The 22,125-nt window shown below is 41.2% G+C and overlaps 2 long non-coding RNA genes across 3 annotated transcripts; one reads left to right on the top strand and one right to left on the bottom strand.

Annotated features, from left to right (window-relative positions):
* Nucleotides 1-4,337: 4,337 nt before the first annotated feature.
* On the bottom strand, nt 4,338-16,963 carry LOC121690198. 2 transcript variants are annotated; one of them, XR_006025016.1, is made up of 4 exons: nt 16,824-16,963; nt 7,033-7,298; nt 4,718-4,891; nt 4,338-4,625 (listed from the first exon to the last, which is right to left on the bottom strand). It is a non-coding gene; the product is annotated as an uncharacterized LOC121690198 (long non-coding RNA). The 2 variants fall into 2 exon arrangements; XR_006025015.1 differs by having other exon boundaries at nt 7,201-7,298.
* LOC121690197 lies at nt 11,757-14,647 on the top strand. Its single transcript, XR_006025014.1, has 3 exons — nt 11,757-11,913; nt 12,785-12,885; nt 14,479-14,647. It is a non-coding gene; the product is annotated as an uncharacterized LOC121690197 (long non-coding RNA).
* Nucleotides 16,964-22,125: the final 5,162 nt, after the last annotated feature.

Below are 22,125 nucleotides of genomic sequence, written 5' to 3'. Positions count from 1 at the left end.
ACGATTCCTGGGTCACCGAAACACCAGGGAACATGAAACTTGGTGGGCATGTAGCTCCACTAGACTTTTATGGAAAATAAGCGTTTGGTCCCCGGGGGCCACTCTATGAAAACAAAGACTGTAATTTATAATTGACATTTTCACAGGACAGATACAGTATTGGATGCAAATGTTTTGGATGTCTTCAAACACAAACATGCCACAAATACATTTGTGAAAGTAATGCAAACATATTTCTCACTGACAGAACTGAGAATAGACCATGGACAACACCACAGACTCACCACCTCTGTCCTTCTACATCAGAGCAGTAATTTTCCTCATCACCGGCATGTGTGCGGGTCTGCCGGCTCTGGTTTGGGCTGTCCGATCACTGCGTCAGTTCCAAGTTAGGGGTGGCAGAGTCTCAACCTTCATCATCTTCCTCCTCTTTAGTGATGCCCTGGAGCTCCTTGTCGCCCCTTTTATGCTGAATAATGTTACTAATATGAACCAAAGATACTCCTATTATTATCATATGAGTGATTCTTTTGTCAAAACATTTAGACTTTGTGGTTGCTCTTTTCACCAGTTGGTGGCGCTGGAGGGAATCCTTTCTCTTAGATGTCCCCGCTGCTCCAGTCACCTCTCCTCTCCGCTTGTCTCCATCCCCCTCTCCATCACTCTGTGTATCATCTCCCTTTTTTCCTTTTTTATTTACCTTGTCCTGTGTGGACTGGCCTGCACTGTAGCAGTTACATGCATATTAACTTGTATTTCCTGCTCACGCTCAAGCAGGAAGCCGGGCTTAGATGTGCTCTCTGTTACAGTCTTTTCTCTTATCTTTCTTTATTGCCCTCTAATGTTTTTTATCATTTATAAGTATGAATGGTACCAGCTTTTTGATGGTCGAGTATACATGCTTTTTCCCATCGTTACTTTGCGGTTGATTGCAGACCCGCTACTCTGTGTGCTTGTCTGCAGGGAGATCCCCATGGCAACCATAGGGACAGAGACAGAGCTCCACACTGAACAGAGATCAGTTTGACCACATTATATAAGTTTGACTGGATTCAACACTGCTGGTTGTGTAGTTGCTGACAGCTGCAGTTAATCAGCCTTATGTGTGCTTGATGTTGCTGTGTCTCTTATTTTCCTGTATGTCATTTGTTTTTATTTCTGTTTTGTAGGTTACATGGCATAAATAAATATTTTTTGTTATTTCAGCTCTGTGTTTGACCAGATGTAATCACTGCTCAGCTATTTGTGGCAGACGTTTAATATGAGATTATATCCAGGGGCGAGCCCGACATTTGAAACATTGGGGGCTTAGCCGAGTGTCACACACAGGAAGGCTAGGGGGGTCCGGGGGTATGCACCCCCTGCAGAAAATTTTGAAAAATAACCCCTTAAATAATGACTTCTAGTGAATTCTGTGTAAACTAATGGACACATTGAGACTTTATAAATGTGAGACTCAAGGTATATCTGACTGGCACTTTGGGTCTTTCAAGAGGGGTCTATAGGCATAGCCTATCTGATCAGCAGGCACTTAGTTAATTAAGCGTTTTTTATGAGTTATGGTTTGTATATTATAGGCTAGTATACTATGCTGAGATAACTCTGATGGGATGCTACCTTGTCTCAATACATTTTTACTTTGAACTCTGGCAAAAGTAGCCTTATGGTCAGGTTTAGCACAGCCCCACACATTGTGAACCCACTTGTTATAATGTTCAATGGAACACAAGCTAAGTTTAATTCAGGGCTTAAAGCTCATTTTTCAAAATGGGGGGAATTCTCCCCTTCAGTGCTTCACATAGGGGGACTAATTCAGTTGGGGAGGGGTGGGGGGGGATACATTTTACAATCTGAAATCGCATTTTCCTTATAGGCCTACAGGCGTCAATGAGAGAACACTTACACTTTTTGGTTTCGATTTTCTAATTGGAGTAAGTCTTTGTGACAACACGTCATGATACATTTGATAATGTTTGATCGTTGTTTTGGTACTATGAAGCATCTTTTACGTAATTAATGTGCACTCTAGAAAGTGAAAGTAGCCTAACCTAGGCCTATATGCGCTCTGTGTCTGAGCTGTCTGTGCACGTCCGCAATTGATTACGTTCCTCAAATGGAGAACACATCAATCCCATGGTATTTTTTGCCCTAAAATGCATGAAACATGCAAATTCAAAATCACGCCGGTAGCCCACGTTACATCTCCGTTTCATATTTGCCTAGGCTACTAGTGAATGAATTGAATGAACTCTTGGCTCGTGACTCATGGCTTTGGGGCAGCCGTGGCCTACTGGTTAGCACTTCGGACCTGTAACCGGAGGGTTGCCGGTTCGAACCCCGACCAGTACTGGTTAGCACTTCGGACCTGTAACCGGAGGGTTGCCGGTTCGAACCCCGACCAGTAGGCACGGCTGAAGTGCCCTTGAGCAAGGCACCTAACCCCTCACTGCTCCCCGAACGCCGCTGTTGATGCAGGCAGCTCACTGCGCCGGGATTAGTGTGTGCTTCACCTCACTGTGTGATGTGTGTGTTTCACTAATTCACAGATTGGGATAAATGCAGAAATTTTTCTGCAAATTTCCCTCATGGGATCAAGAGTATATATACATATATACAACTCAACTGACAACAGGTAAATCTACTGATTCGGTCATTGAGACTCTATGAATACAGTACAACAAACTGTCTGTCTTCTTGAAGTTTATTTTTGTATTCCGGGGTACAGTAGCCTAATTGCCTAATGTCTTGACAATAGTTTTTCTTACCACTTGCTGTTTAAACTGACTGCGCCGCTCTGAACTTTCCTGCCAGGTTTATGACGTAAACTGCTACATCTCGGCTCTGGCATTGCCTAAACTCATCGTGTGGGAAATCAGACTATCTGTCAATATTGTGCTTTGAAAATAAGGGATAGCCTATTTGCTCAGTAATAGTAGCCTACATTTTGTAACATTTATAGAGAAACCAAGGGGAAGTTAAATTAGAAATTAGAATAGTGAAATTGGGAAATTGAAAACACATACAAAAAAAAAGATTCGGGGCTTGAGTCCCCGAAGCCACCCCCTTTCAAATTCCTGGGGGTGCACATCAGTGAAGACCTCTCCTGGACCACCAACACTGCATCACTGGCGAAGAAAGCTCAGCGCTGCCTGTACTTCCTGCGGAAACTCAGGCGAGCAAGTGCTCCACCAGCCATCATGACCACATTCTACCGAGGCACCATTGAGAGCATTCTCTCCAGCTGTATCGCTGTGTGGGGCGGAAGCTGCACTGAATACAACAGGAAAGCCCTGCAGCGCATAGTGAACACAGCTGGAAGGATTATTGGTGCTTCACTCCCCTCCCTGAAGGACATTTACACCTCCCACCTCACCCGCAAGGCGACCACAATTGTGAGTGATGCAAGTCACCCCGCTCACAATTTGTTTGATCAACTGCCCTCTGGGAAGAGGTACAGAAGCCTGCGCTTCCGCACCACCAGACTCACCAACAGCTTCATACACCAGGCTGTTAGGATGCTGAACTCTCTCCCCCCCTCCACCCTCAGCTACATAACATCCTGGACTTTGGACCCACAATGGCTGCCTTGCACTACTCCACTTGTACACTTGCACACTTTGCAACTTGTTGTTGTTGTCCTGAAAACACTTCTGCTGCTTTTACATAACTTGCACCACTATGCCACTTGCATACTTAGGTCAAACAGAACTACCTCAGCCATTTATTGGCCTTACTTTTGCACTATTATATTGACTGTCTACTGTATGCACAATTTCAACTCAAATTTTGCTGCTCTTATTTTCTTCATTGTATGCACCTTCTTATTTTTACTTTTTATATTGTTTACTTGAATGTTATGTTTGTCTGTGGACCTAATTGATCAAATATATCTTGTCTCCACCGTGGGATAGTGGGAAACGTATTTTCAATCTCTTTGTATGTCTTGACATGTGAAGAAATTGACAATAAAGCAGAATTTGACTTTGAATGGTTCACAAGGTATCATGTATGCAATTGGCTGATTGCGTTTGTAGAGGCAGTACTGAGCACCCAGTCAGCACCACATTTGTTTACCTATGGTGTGACAATTGCCTTTTTTATGTAAGTTATGTTGAATAAAATTCCATTTGTTTGTAAAAAAATAATTAAGCCTAAATATTTCAATAAACTTGTCTGGAGATTGCTGTATGATATTGTCTGTGCATACTGTTTGAAAATAAATATAAATTCAGATCTTCCCAATCCTTCATGGTTATGTTTCTATATTTCAAGGAAAAGTTATATCAAAGTTATATCAAATTCAAAATGAACATATATTTTCAATGAAAAAGTCAAATTTGTCATTTTCAACTTTTGATATGTTGTCTATGTCCTTTTTGCAGCTAAATATGTTATGAAAAACTATCATATAAATAGTCATATCATGTAGCCTCATTTTGGTTTACAATCGCCATCATGTGAATAAGGCCGCTGCATGAATAAGGTACACAGAGTTCAGTCAGGGGTGCAGAGCAGCGGGATGGAGATGGAACATGTATAAGAGCAGGGTAAACAAAATCCTTTAGATTGGACCCTGATGGAAGTTCAGTGGAGTAGCTGGTGGTGGAGTTCATGTATCCTCTAATCTGTGAATAAAACATGAGAATGCTTTCAAAAATAAGACATGCTCTAAGAATGTGAGTGGAGTGAAGAACACCACATGCTTAGCTGTGCTTACCCGATGTGCCAGTTGAGCATCTGTCCTAATAACTGCACCTCAGACAGACCACATAGGCAGCGATCAGAAAGCTCAACCACAAGGAGAGACGTGTGGTGGGTAACTGCTTCAAACCAGGTCCCAGCCTCTTGAGTCAAGATGGTCGCTGAGTGGGGGGACTTGCATATAAGGACTCTGGTAAAGCACAGCACTTTAATATTTTAGGGAAGTTCACATCTAAATGGTTGAAAATAAGCCAGTGGTGACCTGTTATATTTACATTCATTCATTTAGAAGACTTTTATTCAAAGCGATATATACTGTCAATTATATAAGGGCCATTCTCCCCAAAACAACTCCAGGTTAAGTGCCTTTCTCAAGGACACAACAGGGCCCCTGTGTGTGAATGTTCCACATGCCCATGTGCAATACAATAAATACAAATATTCATGCAATTACCTTACATTTGACATTTTCAAAAGATTTGGGGGGAATATTTCTAAATAAGCAAATGTATTTACTTCACCCAAGAATAATACAATATAGCCAACTCCAGCATTTGTATGCCTTATAATAAGTAAATGGCTACTGCATCAGTTCCTGACAGAACAGGGCTGGAGCTTCTCATTTTTTTTTTACATTTTAATGTGGGTCTGGCTCGTCAGGGTACTAAAAACTGGCTTTAAACATTATAAACCTTGTTTCCTTTAGCCTGACGAGCCAGATCCACATTAAAATGCAGGGTCTAGGCACTCACCGTTCGCAGTGTTCAGTCCGAGGGGCGGGATAATCGGTTGTCTTTCAAATTCCCTCTGCACGCAATAGGACGCTAGGCGCTATGAGTCCCATGCTTTTTCCCACCAGAGGAGATAGTTGGCTAGTTAAAACTTTTGCCAAATAAAAAAAAAGCTTAACTCATGTCACACTGTCCATCCATCTTCTTTGTTTTGGAATTCAAGCCAAACCGTTGCAACTCTGCCATTAACCATTATTTTAAGCCCGCCTAAAGACTCTATACATGATTTGATTGGCCTGATAGAAGTTTAATTTTTCGAGCTCACAAGCAAACGGAGAGTTGCTAGACTAGCCGCTGCCGCTAGGGTGCGTCTATATTTCTAGGCTAGGTTTCCTTTGTATTGGTGTTGGAATTGTAAAAGAGACATTGTAATGATAGTGAGCAACTTCAGGTCATAACTAACACCTACTGTAGCAGTTTTAGCAAGGACCAAAGTCATAATTTCAATAGTTTCAAAAGTAAATTACTAAAGTAAACTACCAAAGTAAACTACCAAAATAACCTACCAGAGTAAACAACCAGGCAACATAGACCTCTGAAGTTCGCCTACAAAACAGCTGCCATCTTTGAGATCCGGTATCTGGCAATTTTTCCTATAGGAAAATAACATGGGGGTTTTGAATTATCGCACCTGTTAAACTCTCGCGGGGATGAAAAAGTCTGAAATGCAGACGTTTTCCTGAACACACTTTTGTCCTCTGCCTTAGTTTGAGTGGATAGGCCTGCTGTGATCTCCGGTAGGCTACAAGGCGGCACACTTAGGTAGGCTATATGCTACCCCAGAGCTAACTTGCTAACTAAGTTAATGGCAAAATGCTTTGCACATCGCAAGAGTTTAACAGGTGTGATCATTCAAAATCCCCATGTTATTTTCCCATAGGAAAAATCTCAAGATACCGGATCTCCTTATATGGGCAAAGATGGTAGCCTTTTTGTAGACGAACTTCAGAGGTCTATTTTGGCCATTCAGTTTCATAATGACCTCACTCAGACATGAAGTGGCGACCATCAACCTTATTTAGAAACAAAATAAGTTTATTTCAGTGTTTTTCAACCACTGTGCCAGGGCACACTAGTGTGCCGTGAGAGATCATCAGGTGTGCCGCAGTAAATTACCCAAATTTCACGCAACTGTTGCATCAAAGAATTTATAACCACATGCTCTCATTGATTGTATGATTGCACTATTTGTGGTACTATGCAGGCATTGTACAACAGGGGCCCCATATCCAGTATTCACAGAATTATCACATATCCAGTTCATAACAACAATTAAATTAGATATAGTCACCTACAAATGAAACAGAAAGGCGCTTGTTTTATTGAGCAGGTCTTGCATAGAAGCCATAATAAGGCCATATCTGTGTATTATTTGAAATTTTAGGCTCTGGTATGTTTATTTTTTCTTCACACAGGATGTTAGTGTGCCGTGGGACATTTTAAGTGTCAAAAGTGTGCCGTGGCACAAAAAAGGTTGAAAAACACTGGTTTATTTGATGACATATGCAAACCAATCTAATGCAAGATTTCTCTGCTGTACCTTGTGGTGGCATTTGTTATTGCAGAGACTTTTTTAAAATGTATTTCCTCATTGTGATTCGCTAGTCTCCCTTACAGATTCATCTTTGCATTCAAGGCTCTGTTCCTTGATAAAGTAAGTGATCTGACACTCCATACCGCTCCCACTAAAAATAAAAATCCCCCTCACCCCACCAATCTCAGAGAAAGATAAGAAATAAGCCATCTCCCCATCCTCAGTAGCCTCCAGCTTGGTGTCCTTGTAAAATGTGGGTACGGTCAAAGTAGCTGTTCAAAAGAAGATGAAAACAAGTGTCAGAGAGAGAGAGTACACAGGGGAACAAACTGGAGCATTGGAGATAACTAGGTGAAGGTCACAGGAGCTGCAGTGATGTCTTTTCCATCTGGTTAAGAGGTTAGGATTATTATTCCAGCTAAATTAATAACATCCAATGAACTAATTTGATGTAATGATGGTTCATGTGATTCTTTATTTCATCACAATGAACTGTGGATTCTTTAAACTGATTAATTTAAGGCTTTATTCAGTGAGCAGACACGCCCACATTTTGTTTTCAAAACGGAAAGGAATATTGGTGCCAAAAAGGTGCATGTGCCTTTTTTTCAAAATGTAAACAATGTTATATATACTTTAAATATGCTTTCCTGCCCGTGGCTTTTGGCTGTTGATGGGGCATTTCCTATGTCTGACCTGTAGATGGCACTAGATGATCCAGCTTTATTGTTGTTTCATAATCTGCTGATGTATGGACGGATGGATTGATGAATGGAAGGTTGGATGGGTGGATGAGTAGATTGATGGGTGGATGAGTGGATTTATTGATTCATCTCAGGAAAACAATGTTTTATCATCTTCAGGTAGTGACATAAATAAGTCGAGATCTTCACTGCCACTGATGGGGGAGGGTTTGCTGATGTGTGTGTGGGTATATGTGCCGTGTGTGTGTGTGTGTGTGTGTGTGTGTGTGTGTGTGTGCCATGTGTCAGAGACATATGAGAAGTATGTGGTTTACTACTTGGAGTCAGGGCCGGAGTGGGGCCACTTTTCAGCCCGGGAGTTTCAGGCCCAAGACCGGCCCACGTTTTCCATAGTGGTGGAAATTGGATAAATGAAGCAACATTTCAACTCTTACTATCCTGTAGTTTTTATTAGTACCATGGTTCAACAAATGTGTAAAGGTTATATAATAATTCACTTCAACTGAGAAGTTAACAAAAAATATTCCACTATTCCACAAGTTAACAAAAACAGAAAGAAAGAAAGACAGAAAGCCTTTGAAATGTAGCCTATCCCACGCTTCCACAAAGGGGCATATTGAACTAATGTTTAGGCTACATGTTTTTTGCATGGGTAGGCTATATTGTTGTTTGGTGATTTAGCCTACTCCTTTACTATACCCTCTTCTAAGCAAACAAGGCATATAGGTTCATCATGCAGCATAAATATTTTGCTCTTTCTACATTAAATAACTTTAATTTATCCTCTCTACTTGTCCCTGTAGTCATGGCCTCCTCATCACTAATTTCGGGCTCATCATTTTCAGTGGTCGACTGGTTGACCTGCTCAGAGGCTACAATTTTTACCGCATAGGCCTACACAGATCAAACTTCAGTTTTGTTATTAATATTTGCATACTGCAAAGTCTATGAATCGGATACAAAATGCTAATATTTTAAGAAATGTATTATGTTGCTTGCAAATAGCTTGACAACGCTACAAACGTCCAATATTAGCCCAATAACTGCTAATAATCATTGCCTATAGGCATGGGTGGATTATGAACTTTCGGGCCCCTGGGCCCAGATGTATTAAGGGCCCCCCACTAATTGTAGTATATGTGGGAGGGGGGGTTTGGGGGTCCTCCCCCAGAATTCTTTTTTATTTGTTTGATTTCCTGTATTCTGGTGCATTTTGGGGATGGACAATACTTAATTCAATCAGATTCATAGACATCCTGATGTGTTGATATTGAGGCAATGATTCCATGCAAAGGCTTGGGCTTCAGGGCCCCCTGACCCCTTGGGCCTGGGCCCGGTAGGCCCGTGCAGTAATCCATCCCTGCCTATAGGCTATCTCTCTTTACCAGTTGCCACTTTTGTCTGTAGACCTAATCTAGAAGCTTGGCACATTTAGCAGCACCTGGCCGTTTCAGTCCCTCCTCTTTCTACCATCCATCCTTCCTGACGCTTATGGCTACAGTAGGGCCGGTGTTATACGGTAACTGGCTTTCATGTTAACTGGCTGAACTGTTTACTTTGCTTCTGGAGTTAACGTAACCGCCCCCTTCTCTTGCAGGTGTGTTCAACTGATGATTTAGCCTCCAATACCTGGCCGCAGATTCGTCTGTTTAACTGAAGTTCAAATAGACATGTTTGTGATGCTCCACTTTGTTGTTTAATAAAGCTTTACAACGCGATGTGTCGGCGTTGGAAGTGTCAGGTTGTCTGTAGTAGGCTAGGCTACATGCGCTGGACCATGAATATGCCACCAAATAAATAAAACTAAATTAACTCCACGTGGGTCTCGAACCACTACTAAATTAAACTGCTTGCATGATAACCTGGCATTTACCTGCTTGCGCCACTAACCAAGCTGACACAACCTAGAGAAATTGGCCATACTTATTTACTAGGCCTACAAGTAAAATAGGTCACCTAGTATGTTATTGTGTTTGTAGCAGGTTAACACAGTGGATCATGGTAACTGGCTACTGTGTTATCTTGCTGCATTGCCCAAGCCATTTAGACCTTCAAAGTATAGCCTAGGCTTAATGGTTTTTACGTTTCACTGACTGCTGGTCAGGCTGCCCGCGGCCACCTAGTCTATCTTCAGCCTAAATTGAGGAAGCATTGTTTGTCTAAAAATGTATACATTTAAAAAACTGTGAATAGCGAGGATTGAACCCGTAGGCTAGTCTATAAAAACATTGTCAACGCATCAACCTGTTGAGCCACATGCAACTTATCACTTGATAATAAATAAATTATTAATATATATATATATATATAAATCCAATACATCTCAAACCTATGTTAACATGTCAAAACATGAACGTAAATAGCCTAGGCCTACGTATCTTGTGATATTTGATATTACATATTTTTTGTGATATGTAACATTTTGTGTAAAATGAAGACTTCTCCTGCACATTGTGCGTTTCAATGCGTGTTTCACGTTCGTTGTGATATGCATCAGGTGGCCACAGCCTGGCAGCAATCAGTGAAACGTTTGTAAACTGAATCATGCGGGCTACTTTGGGCAACATTGCAAGACTAGAATTGCGGTTCCGAGGAACTGCAAGAGTGGGTTTGATCAGTGGCATGGAACTCGGCCTCATCCAAGGATTCCAACGGTACCTCATTTATGAAAATCGGGCACACGGATCAAAAGTTATCTGCATTAACGCAACATCCAATAAGCTAAAACGCATAAATATTGTGGTTGCTATGCTGGTTGCTAGGGCAATCATGCTGGTTGCTATGGTGGTCACTAGGTTAGAAGGCCAGCACCTCCTGAGAGGCCTGAAGGGTCGGTTCTGAGGTTGTTGGCTGCTGGAACCGAAAAATGGACTGCATTTTCTTAAAAGACAATGTGACTGAAGTGCGGGCAAAGTTTGCACAGAAATGTACGATTTTTCCCACCCTCATCGACCTTGTCATAAAACTTGTTTAAATGATCACACGACGCCTCCTTGCTGCTTTGTCGTCTACATCAGCCTTTCTCAAACTTCTTTGACCTGAGGCCCAGTCAAGGCATACTTTGGGGTCATAGGGGCCACCTACATGGGGCCACCTACATGAACCCACCCCCTCCTCCCACCCCCCCATCAAATTGTAATGATATCACAATAATTATTTTTTACTATATTGCTATACATGCACTTCAAAACAGTCAATGTTTAAAGTGCTAAGATTGTTCACAAAAGTTTGTGAAAGCATGCACATCAGAGTACTGCTTTACTAATGTAAAATATAATTAGGCCTACACTAGTTTCATTGTTTTAGCATTGTTGCATGATGCTTGCATGAGAAATACTTCTCAAAACAACAGCAATTATATGGGTGCCGTTGTTTTGGGATGTTTCCCTCATGCAAGCATCATACACTGATAGAGTATATATACTATTTAATTACATTTCATTTGAATGCCTGAATGTAAGAATTCAGGAAACACAATACCAGCTTTTAACATTTCTGTTGTTTACTAGTTTATGTAAATCACATAGCACATGAACTGTTTACATCCCAGCGGGCACCGTGATGTCAATTTGATGTCAAGAATTAGTCAAGGTTTTGACCATCATGTTGAGCATCTATAATTTCATACTATTTTAGCATTACAAGCTATGGCTTGCTTGTGGTTGTAAAGAGGTCCAACAAGGGATCAATCTAACATGTAGTCACTGGTCTATAAAACTTGGGTCAATATGATTGATGTTAAATCAACGTTGATTTGATATCAAGAAAAAGGGCGTCAAAATGATATGGAATTGACGTCATTGAATTGACCACCATATGAGAACCAATAATGTTAATAATCATAATAGTAGTAATAATAGCCCACTAGGCTAATGTTACTATTGTTTTGACACTTCTACCAATCAGTCTGGTAATATAACAGACTAAAATGCCAACAGTAATCATTTTCACGATTGTTTTTAACGGATGCTTATCACCACTTAATAAGCGCATGCGCACACGCAGCCATTCCCATCCCCCACCCCTGATCAAATTCAAATTCGCGTAGCACTCTAGAATCTTTGCTGAGTTTGCTCCTTTTCAACTGCAGTCACCAGTGACTTCAACCGTCACTTTTCTGTCATGCCTCTGACTGAATGTGTAGCTGCTAAGCTGTACAAACTCTGCCGTCATCATATCCCAGGTAAGAATTACAGTACTTTTGTATGCCAATTGAAAACGTGAATTTATTCGAAATATATTGTTTTCATAATGGAATGTTAATCAAAGCCGTTAGTCATGTTTAGAATTAGCTAGTGAGCTAACGCTAGCGATGTTAGCTGTTAATGTTAACTTTTCCAGTAGCAGACTAACTTCACTATTATGTATAATATCTGTTTGTTTGCCTGTTTGTCTGTTTGTTAGTTTTAGAATGAAATATCAGGCGCAAGTAAGTTAGCTATACAAGTAACGTTAGCTACATTTAAAGTGGCTGTTACCATGCAGGCTAGCAGACACAGATGAAAGTTGTTAACGTTAGAATTAATAACGGTTAACGTTAGCTCTAGACTACCTTGCGAACTTCCATGGGACATAGGTAGGTCACATTATTTAAACTTAATACATGTAGTGCTAGTGTTGATACATAATATACATGTAGTGTTGCTATAACTGCAAAGAGGTCCAGTATGAATTAAGTTTATATATATATATATATATATATATATCAGTTATCTACCCACTGATTTAAGGAACTGCAGTTTAATATAGCCATGTTCATTAACAGACCTGTCATTTAATGGATGTGAACGGGGCAAGTGTGATGGGTGGGTGGCACCTCAATATCATGCCTACAAGTAAAGGGATCTTTAGTTTGTGAAGGGTAACGTTAGTGTTAGGCTACATGTTCTTAATTTCATAGCCCTTATTTGCCCCTTGTTTGATGTACCTGACTTGCTCTGAGGCATGTGTTAAGATGCATGTGAGTGTAGTAGTGCTTCAGTGATGGTCTTTTCATGTTCTGTGTGTTTTGCAACGTATTAATCTTAGTCTCCCTCTGTTCCCTCTGTTTGCAGGTGGTGTGTTGTGAGGACTGCTGCCCTAAGAACACTGAGTGCATTCTGGAATATTCCAAATGTGTGCCACGTCCAAGCTCGCAAGAGAGTTCACTCACCAGGTAAAGACATAATAAAACATTGTTGTTTTAGAATTTTCGAACGAAATGGTTGGTAATTAGCATGTTTACGAGTATAGTTTACATTACGGTATGATGGCAGAAGTGTCTTTGTGTACCGTGTGCCAAAACTATACTATTTAGCATGGTTGTGCAGCTACTTCAAATACTGTAAGTATTGTAATTTATCTACATATAACACTACCGTTAAGCGTGGGAAAAAGGTGGGGGTGGGGCGGGGATTGCATGGAAGGAGATGCATGCTATTTCAAGAGTTGGACACCCATTCACTTTACTTTTTTAGCACAGTCAATTTGGACTAAATGCATCAGTTTTTCGTTTTTTTTTTTTACATGGGTTCCTCTGAATTCCCCATCAAAAACTATACAATAAACTCATATTTTTGTTCAGTCTCTCTCAAATTTGAAGGGTTTGTTACATAAACCATATATTTTTTGCATAAAATGTAAAAACTACTGCTAACGTAACATTAATTTACCCACTGCATTACAGATATTGGTTTGTACCATCACATACGTCTGTCTTTGGTACTCTATAAATAAATGTTTTACTTTGTTATTTGTTATGCAATGTTAATGGTATACAGATTAAAACATGTTTTCAGTGTCTCTTTAGCTGAAAACCACTTCCAACACGCATGCCTCTTCCATGAATAGGCGCTCTTAGCCTGGCTAACGTCAGACCTCATTGAGATAGGGTCTGGGAATTAGACATTCATGTATTTGAAACATGGTTTACGAATGCCCAGAGCCGTTTATTGGGCGCTACGAATGTCTATCACATGCGTCTGTACATAGCTCATAACGGCTTCGGCGTGACGTCATCTTCTTGCTGCCCTCCCTCTGTTCTGTGATTGGTTCCTTCGTTGAGGTGAAAACGAAGTCCATAGAATCCAGGCTGCCTAGCAGCGTGAATAAAATTGCGTGCGTAAGGCAGCATGGGTGAATAAAATTGGGTGCGTAAGGCAGCATGGGAAAACCCAGGCTAAGGCACTCTAGTCCTTGAGCCACCCCCTAGTCCACCCACCTACCCATCCGCCCCCCGGAAGAAAAAAAAAACTTGGGGGTGTCACTCCCGGGATATTAAAAACAATTCTAGTTGCTCAACGTCATGTTAAATGGTGTGATTAGCAATAACTCTGCTATGAAACAGAGACATTACATTTTCTGGTCAGTGAGGTTTAAATTAATTAGTTCCTGAATCCTATCCCATTTAATGTGACTTCAGAGGGCTTGAGAGGGATAGGATTTAAACCGTGGCGGACCGCCATGCTTAAATAAATGTAGAGGAAACACTGGATATTCCTTTCCTTGTTCTACAACAACAACCAAATAACATGATCATGCTGATGGCTGATAGCTTTTGCTCTTCCCAAATACAAGTAGCCAGGTGAGATGTTTGCAACTACATTACTTTTTATCAATCCAGTTGCAGTAGGCCTAGTTTCAAACCACAATTGTTGAACTGTGATGAACTGCCCTATTTGTGATTGTTTTTAGAGATTTTATACTAGTGCTGCCCCTAACAACTAATAACTAATTTTGTTGTATAACTCTCACTCCTCCTTGTCCACAGGTGGCAGCAGTGCGGTGAAGGCAGAGTGGCAGCAGAGCTGGCCTAAACAAAATAGTCTTCAGTCCTTGGAACCGCACCTGGCTCTTTGGCCCCAAGAACAAACCTTCCGTCATAGGTGCCTCTGATAGTGCATCACTCACAAGAATGGTAACAAGAATGCACTTAAAGAATGCCCTAGCAGGAGCATCACATATGAATGCTTTCACAGACAGTTGAAGTGCTTTGCCTCCATGAACAATGCCATCTTGCTGTAACTGCTGCAACTCCTAGAGAAAGTCACTTAAGTACTCTTCCACTGAATTTGGTTTAGCAACTCCACAGTAGATGGCCACAATGAAAGGAGCAAAGTTGTGAAAGTTGCAGAGTATGGGACACATTTGGAAGTTGGAGGATTTAAAAAGTGGCACACCATCAATGTTAAAGCTAGCCTGGGTGTTCCCATGCTGCCTTGCGCGCGATTTGATTCACGCTGCTAAGGCAGCCTGGAGACCATGGAGCAAATTTTCGCCTGAGATAGGGGACCAATCACAGAACAAGGGGGAAAGCAAGACGATGATGAGCTATGCACAGACGCATTTGATAGACATCCGTGGCACCCAATAAACGGATCTGGGCATTTTTTTCAAATACGAGAAAATTAACGTTTGGTTCCCAGACCACGTCTCATTGAGAAGTGGTGGCGCTAGCCAGGCTATGTTAAAGCACAAATGTAGGTGCTCAACGATTCCTGGATGCTGAGACAAACGTTTGGTTTTGGAGTAGCATTGTCGAGAATGGTCAGAAAAATCTACCAAGAAGTTTGTAAATTAAAGGATGGGAAAAGTATGGGATTTTGAAATAGAAAATGTGTAGGAACCCTGTTAAAAGAAACCTTTTCTCTGTCTCTCTCCATTCAACTGGATCTCTCAATGTTCTCCAACATTCAATTACTTGTTACTACATTGTACATGTTGTCATACATTGTTCATATTTAGCCATATTTATTCTGCCCTTATAGGATAACTACTAATACACTGCACATTTAATTTATATTACTCTAAACCACCTGTCCTGTCTATGCACCACCTGTCTATACTTTGTATATCACTTTTCTGCTTTTTTGATCTTCTAGTTAGACACAAACTGCATTTTGTTGTCTTTGTACTTGTATTCTGCACAAATAATCAAAATATATGTCAATAAATTCTGATGTAATTTTGACATCAATGTTTGTCGCATTTATGTTTATTTGACATTGAAGCTTGATATTGAATGATATCAAAACGACATCAACATCTTGACATCAAATAGACGTAGAATTGACATCAAATGCCAACAAAGCTTGACATGGAAATGACATCTTGATGTAGAATAAATGTTGAATTGACATCAAAGCTTGACATTGAATGATATCAGAATAGCGTCAAAACGACATCAACATCATGACATCTTGACGTCAAATAAATGTTGAATTGACATCAAATGGCAACAAAGTATGACATCAAAACGACATCGCGGAGGTCAAAATATTGACATCAAATTGACATCAGTACATTGACGTCAATACAACTTTCATTCTAGACCTGTTTTTTGACATAATTTTGACGTCAATGTTTGATGTCATATTGATGTTGAATTGACATCAAATGCCCACTGGGATACTACTGATAGCCCATTACTGTACACAATAATACTGTGCCCATTCATTAACATATATTAAACATCAGGCGTCTTGTTTACACATTTAAACCATATTTGCACTTCGAATTTCGACTCCAAATTGTAGTAACTACATCTACGAAGTCTAAGGAAGATAACCAGTCTTTTCAAAGATTACGTTGATTTTATGAGAACGCCAGCCCTCAGAAAAGCAGTAACTATTCATTCATTCACTTCCTTTTTTCTAGCTCGCAAAATCGCGGTTTTTCTGTTTACACATTAAAACAATATTTACACTTCGAATTTCGCCTCCAAATTGTAGAAACTACATCTACTTAGACTAAGGAAGATAACCATGTAGTCTGTTCAAAGATAAGATACATTTTGACAGAACTACAGACCTCGTAAAAGTAGTACCTAAAATGACTCCATTCACTTCATTGCAAAATCGCGGTTGGTCTGTTTACACATTAAAACCATAATAACAATTTACATTTCGACTCCACATCGCTGTAACACCATACCAAGGGTCTTAAGAAGTGAGTCAATTTGGCTGATTACGTTAACGCATTTCCAGGGCTTGTCAGCTCAAAAAAAGCAGTGGCTATTGCTAACGCATTCATTTTCAATGCCTAGCATGTTAGCTAACATTAATAGGTTGCATATGACAACAGCAAATAGCTAACGTTTACGTTAGCCTAACTTACTTATTGTTGACGTTGACCCGACACGTTCATAAGTTGATAAGGACGTCCATCAAACTAAAAGGGTTCGTTCTTCGATGTCTTCAAATTCGTTCGAATTCCGTGTGTATTCACCCCTTGCAGACACGTGACTTAAGTCACGTGACGGCTCCATGCTGGACGGCAAAAAGATGGGAGACGGACGGCAAATTACATTATGTCATAAAGATTATGATGAACTGAACACCATTACTATAACATCTTTGTAGTTCAATGTATTGCTGTTTGGGGTCTGATAGTCAAAGAAGATGCCAGTGGTGTTGTTAGATGAAATGGGTCATGATCGCAAATGTAAAGTTATTAAAACTGGTGGTAACAGCAAGGGGAGATAACGTTACGTTAGGCTACTGTAATTAACATTATGGTAAATGAACACCCATAAGTATTTCTGGACTAAAATATTGCAAAGCGATTTGGTTACTTTATTTGTCTTGCTTTTATCAGTTGTAACATAGTCAAAACGTTAAGAATGTCATATCAGAACATGAAATAATAACTAGCTGCCACACTTAGAAGCTAGCTATTCTAGCTAACGTTTATCGTAGCTCATAGTGCTAGGGCTAATGTAACTCGTCAGTTTGTATGTTGCCCAGCGAATAAACTTACTTCTTACATGTCTTAAGTTAAAGAATTGAAAGAAATAGGAAATTTTAAAAAAAACTTGAACGGTATTATCTGTTTACATTCAGATCTTGCCAAAGACTTTGCCTAAGTGCTATCTGCCGTACTGTTCAGAGTCTATGGTTGCTATAGCAACCGCTGCTGTGCTTCATACACTGAGGAGATAAGCATGCAATTGTGGTTGAAATACTCCCGAAACACAAAGAAAACAAACCAAAATATATCTATGCAAGAACATGGGATGTTGTTGTATTCCAAACAATAAGCCAACAGTCGTGGAAGGGCATTACTACGGTTAAATCTCACTATAATCTCCTAGCTGTGCAATATGTCCCATTACAACCCATTGATTTGATTCGTGTTCTTGCCGTCCACTAGGCTATTTTGCTGTGGCGCGAACAAAACGTGACGTCACTTGCAAGGGGTGAATCCTGTGTATCTTTCGTGCTGCTATCCTGTTGCCTCTTCCCTGCTGTTCCGGCAACAAGGTTTCACGCGAGATTTACGCCACATCCCAGAGAGTTGTGTTTTCCCAAGATGGCGCCCGTCTGTATGTGAACGAGACATGAACGGTACTGTTTTTCTTTTTAATAAACTGCCTGTAGACTTACACAGTTCTCAATGCTTCGGTTTACATGTAGATACCCTCATTATGCTACGGTGTAAGTGTGTTGCTATTTGGAGCCTTGGTAGCGATTTATTTTAACTCTAATCACAGCACAGCACCCAGAATGCATTGCAACACACCGTCATGAAGGGACTCATTGTTAGGTCGGCTTTAAATAACATATAGAACCTATAGTAGCTTAACGTTGTCTGTAAGCTCCACAGATCGTGGCAAGACAATTGAATTGATTGTGGACTTCTTGCCGGGCAATGATGAGTAACTTAACATGAATGATGAGTGCTGCGTGGATGTGCTTAGTGAATGTGTGTTTCTCAAAGTTATAATCTATACAACTGTACCCATGACTAGGTTTGAATGGTGCTAGCTGGGCATTGAACTGGGCTGAATGGATTGGGTAAATACTTTTTTTTTTTTTTAATGACCTATATGAACATGGTTTGGCTTTAAAAAAAAATAGATGATACAGCGCTTCACACTGTCTCATCTTTTTTTACATGACCTTTACAACTGGTGCTGGCAAGGCATTGAACTGGGCTTCATTCGAGGATTCCAACAGTACCTCATTTATGAAAATCGGACATACGGGTCAAAAGTTACATGCACACACCTTCATATACCTTGATGTAACTCAATGAGTTTACGGAAGTATCATTGAGTTACATCAATATGCTAACTGATTCCATCATCCCAACTGTAAAGATCCGAAGCTTCCCTAACCAGAAGCCATGGGTAGATAGAGAAGTGAGAACGGCATTAAAGACACGCACCATGACTTATAACGCTGGGCTTATTTCAGGGGATATGACGGATTACAAAACAGCATCTTATAGTTTAGGTAGAGCTATTAAAGATGCTAAGCGGCGCTATAGAGACAGAGTTGAAGCTGATTTCTTGGAGGGTGATCCAGCACGAGTGTGGAAAGGACTCCGAACCATCACTGGCTTTGAAAGAAAGTCCCCTCCTATGAAGAATGTGAGTAAAGCCCTCCCTGATGAACTTAATGCTTTTTATGCTCGCTTTGACATGAAAAACACAGACTATATTGGACTAGCTGCAGCATGTGAAGCAAATGAGGATGCACCTTTCTGTGTCTCTGAGGTCGATGTGAGCAATGCCTTTAGGAGGGTTAATTGTAGAAAAGCTACTGGACCGGATGGAATTTCTAACAGGGTTTTGAAATCCTGCGCTGCTCAGTTAGCTCCTGTGTTCACTTATATCTTTAACACATCATTGGCTCAAGAGACAGTTCCTACTTGCCTCAAGCAGTCTGTTATTGTTCCAGTACCGAAAAACAAAAGTCCATCGTGTCTGAATGACTACCGCCCAGTAGCCCTGACGTCTACAGTGATGAAGTGTTTTGAGAAGCTTGTGAAAAACATTATCTGCTCATCCCTCCCTGCCTCCTTCGACCCCCTCCAATTTGCTTACAGAGCCAACAGGTCTACAGAGGATGCCATCTCAAACCTTATGCACACCACCTTAACTCACCTGGAGGAGGGGAATGGGAATTATGTGAGTCATACAGTAGTCATACCTCCATCATCAAGTTTGCAGATGACACAGTGATCTTGGGCCTGATTAGTAACAACAATGAACAGCTGTACTTGGATCAGGTTGATGAGGTGGCACAGTGGTGTCAATCTAACAGCTTGACACTGAATATCAATAAAACCAAGGAAATGGTAGTGGATTACAGAAGGCAGCAGCAGAACTACAGTTACACCCCACTAATGATCAGCGGGCAACCTGTAGAGAGAGTCACAAGTTTTAAATACCTTGGTGTCCACATTACTGAAGACTTAACATGGACTGTTAACACTCAATATGTTCTGAAAAAGTCCAGACAACGACTCTACTTCCTTCGTCAGCTAAGGAAATTCAAAGTTTCTACATCCATCATGAAGGCCTTCTACACTTCAGCGGTTGAGAGTGTTCTAACTGGTAGCATCATCACCTGGTATGGGAACTCCACAGTTAGAGATTGTAGTACTCTGCAGAGAGTAGTGCGCTCAGCTGAACGTACTATAAGAACTCAACTCCCTGCTCTACAAGATATCTATTCCAGAAGAGTACTCCTAAGAGCCCAAAAGATTCTGAAGGACTCTTCTCATCCTAACAATGGATTATTCCTACCGCTGAAATCAAGAAGACGCCTATGTAGTCACAAAGCCAGAACTGAGAGACTCAGGAGAAGTTTTTATCCCCAGGCCATCCGAACTCTGAACTCACACTATACTGACTTTGCACTCATTCACTACTCAGCACTCATGACCCCTCCCCCCCCCACACACACACACACACACATACTGTACCTACAAGACTTTTAGCACTTTTACATCCCTCTCCCTATGCTACAGACCTTTGATTTATTTTCTTATTTCATCACACGTCAAAACACACACACACACACATACACACACACACACACGTATCTGACTTTCTCCAACTTTTGCACATCTCCATAGAACTTTTTATTTATTATTTTTGATTTCTCCTCCATCTACCCATGTCCTTGATTGCCTAGCCTTTCTGCCCCCCCCCAACCCCCACCCCCAACACACACACTTACATCATCACTGTCATCACTTCACATACATACAACACACTGCTTGCTACAGTAAGCCTCCTCTACATACTTGCTGCACACTGCCCCCCCTACATACACAGCACATTGTCTTCAGGATCTTCTCCAACACACATCCTCTACATACTTACAGCACACTGCCCCCACCTACACACTACACACACACACACACAGTCACTGCTCCACTCCCCTCCCGCCCACACACACATCTTCACTGTCATCACTCACATACATCATACATACAGTACTCTGCTTGCAATAGTAAGTCCCTGCCCCCCCGCCCCTACATACACAGCACATTATTTCATCAGGAAGCTTCTCCAACACACATCCCCAACATACTTACAGCACACTGCCCACACACACACACTACACACACACACACACACACACACAGTCACTACTCCACTCCCGCCCACACACACATCTTCACTGTCATCACTCACATACATCATACATACAGTACTCTGCTTGCAATAGTAAGTCCCTGCCCCCACCCCCCCCCCCCCCACATACACAGCACATTATTTCATCAGGAAGCTTCTCCAACACACATCCCCAACATACTTACAGCACACTGCCCCCCCCACCCCCAATACACAGCACATTGTCTCATGAGGAAGCTTCCCCAACACACATATTGCACACTGCCCTCTCCCCACATACACAGCACACTATCCCATCTCCCCTGTCATCCCCCCAACACACACACCAAGACCCCTGGCAGTTGGGTTAGCCCCTTGAGCCGTGGATCTGCCCAAGGTTTCTTCCTTGGTAAGGGAGTTTTTCCTTGCCCCTGTTGCTCTTGGGTGCTCCTTGTTGGTGCCCCCCACCCAATCCCAATCCTCCCCCACCTTTTTATGCAGCCCTTGCCACTTAATCCTTGCCTTGCCCCCCCCCCCCCCCCATTAATGCACAAATAGGCTGACACCAGACATAATTTCACTGCATTTCTTACTTCCAGTAACTATATGCATGTGACAATAAACTTCCTTGTATCCTTGTATACACAGACAGCCCAGCCCAGCCCATTAGAGCTCTGCCAGATGGCTCAGAACTCGGCCAGGTGCAAGCTTAAACAATTAGAGCTGTGATGTCACAATCGGAATTAGAATCCTTGAACATTCCGCCATTCATTTCAATGGGGCCCAAAAACGCCGAAAAACGGGAATACCGCGAAACGACAAGGGCCAGCGACACGAAAGTAACAAGCAAGTTACACCGGTTCGGGCCTGAATTTTTGGAGTTCGAACTGCGTCGATAGCTCAAACGGTCTAGGAGTATGGAGTGAGGATTGTCTCAAAATGATTTAAATATATATAAAAGGATATACATATACATACATTTATAAATATCCAAATACAAAATACAAATATAAAAATGTGACATACAAATAAATAAACAAATTTATATAAATAAACGTATCTTTGTAA

Source organism: Alosa sapidissima, chromosome 18 (genome assembly GCF_018492685.1).
Source record: "Alosa sapidissima isolate fAloSap1 chromosome 18, fAloSap1.pri, whole genome shotgun sequence".
Lineage (NCBI taxonomy): Eukaryota > Metazoa > Chordata > Actinopteri > Clupeiformes > Clupeidae > Alosa > Alosa sapidissima.
Note: the sequence above shows the minus strand (reverse complement) of the source record. Positions and strands in the feature narration are given on the sequence as shown.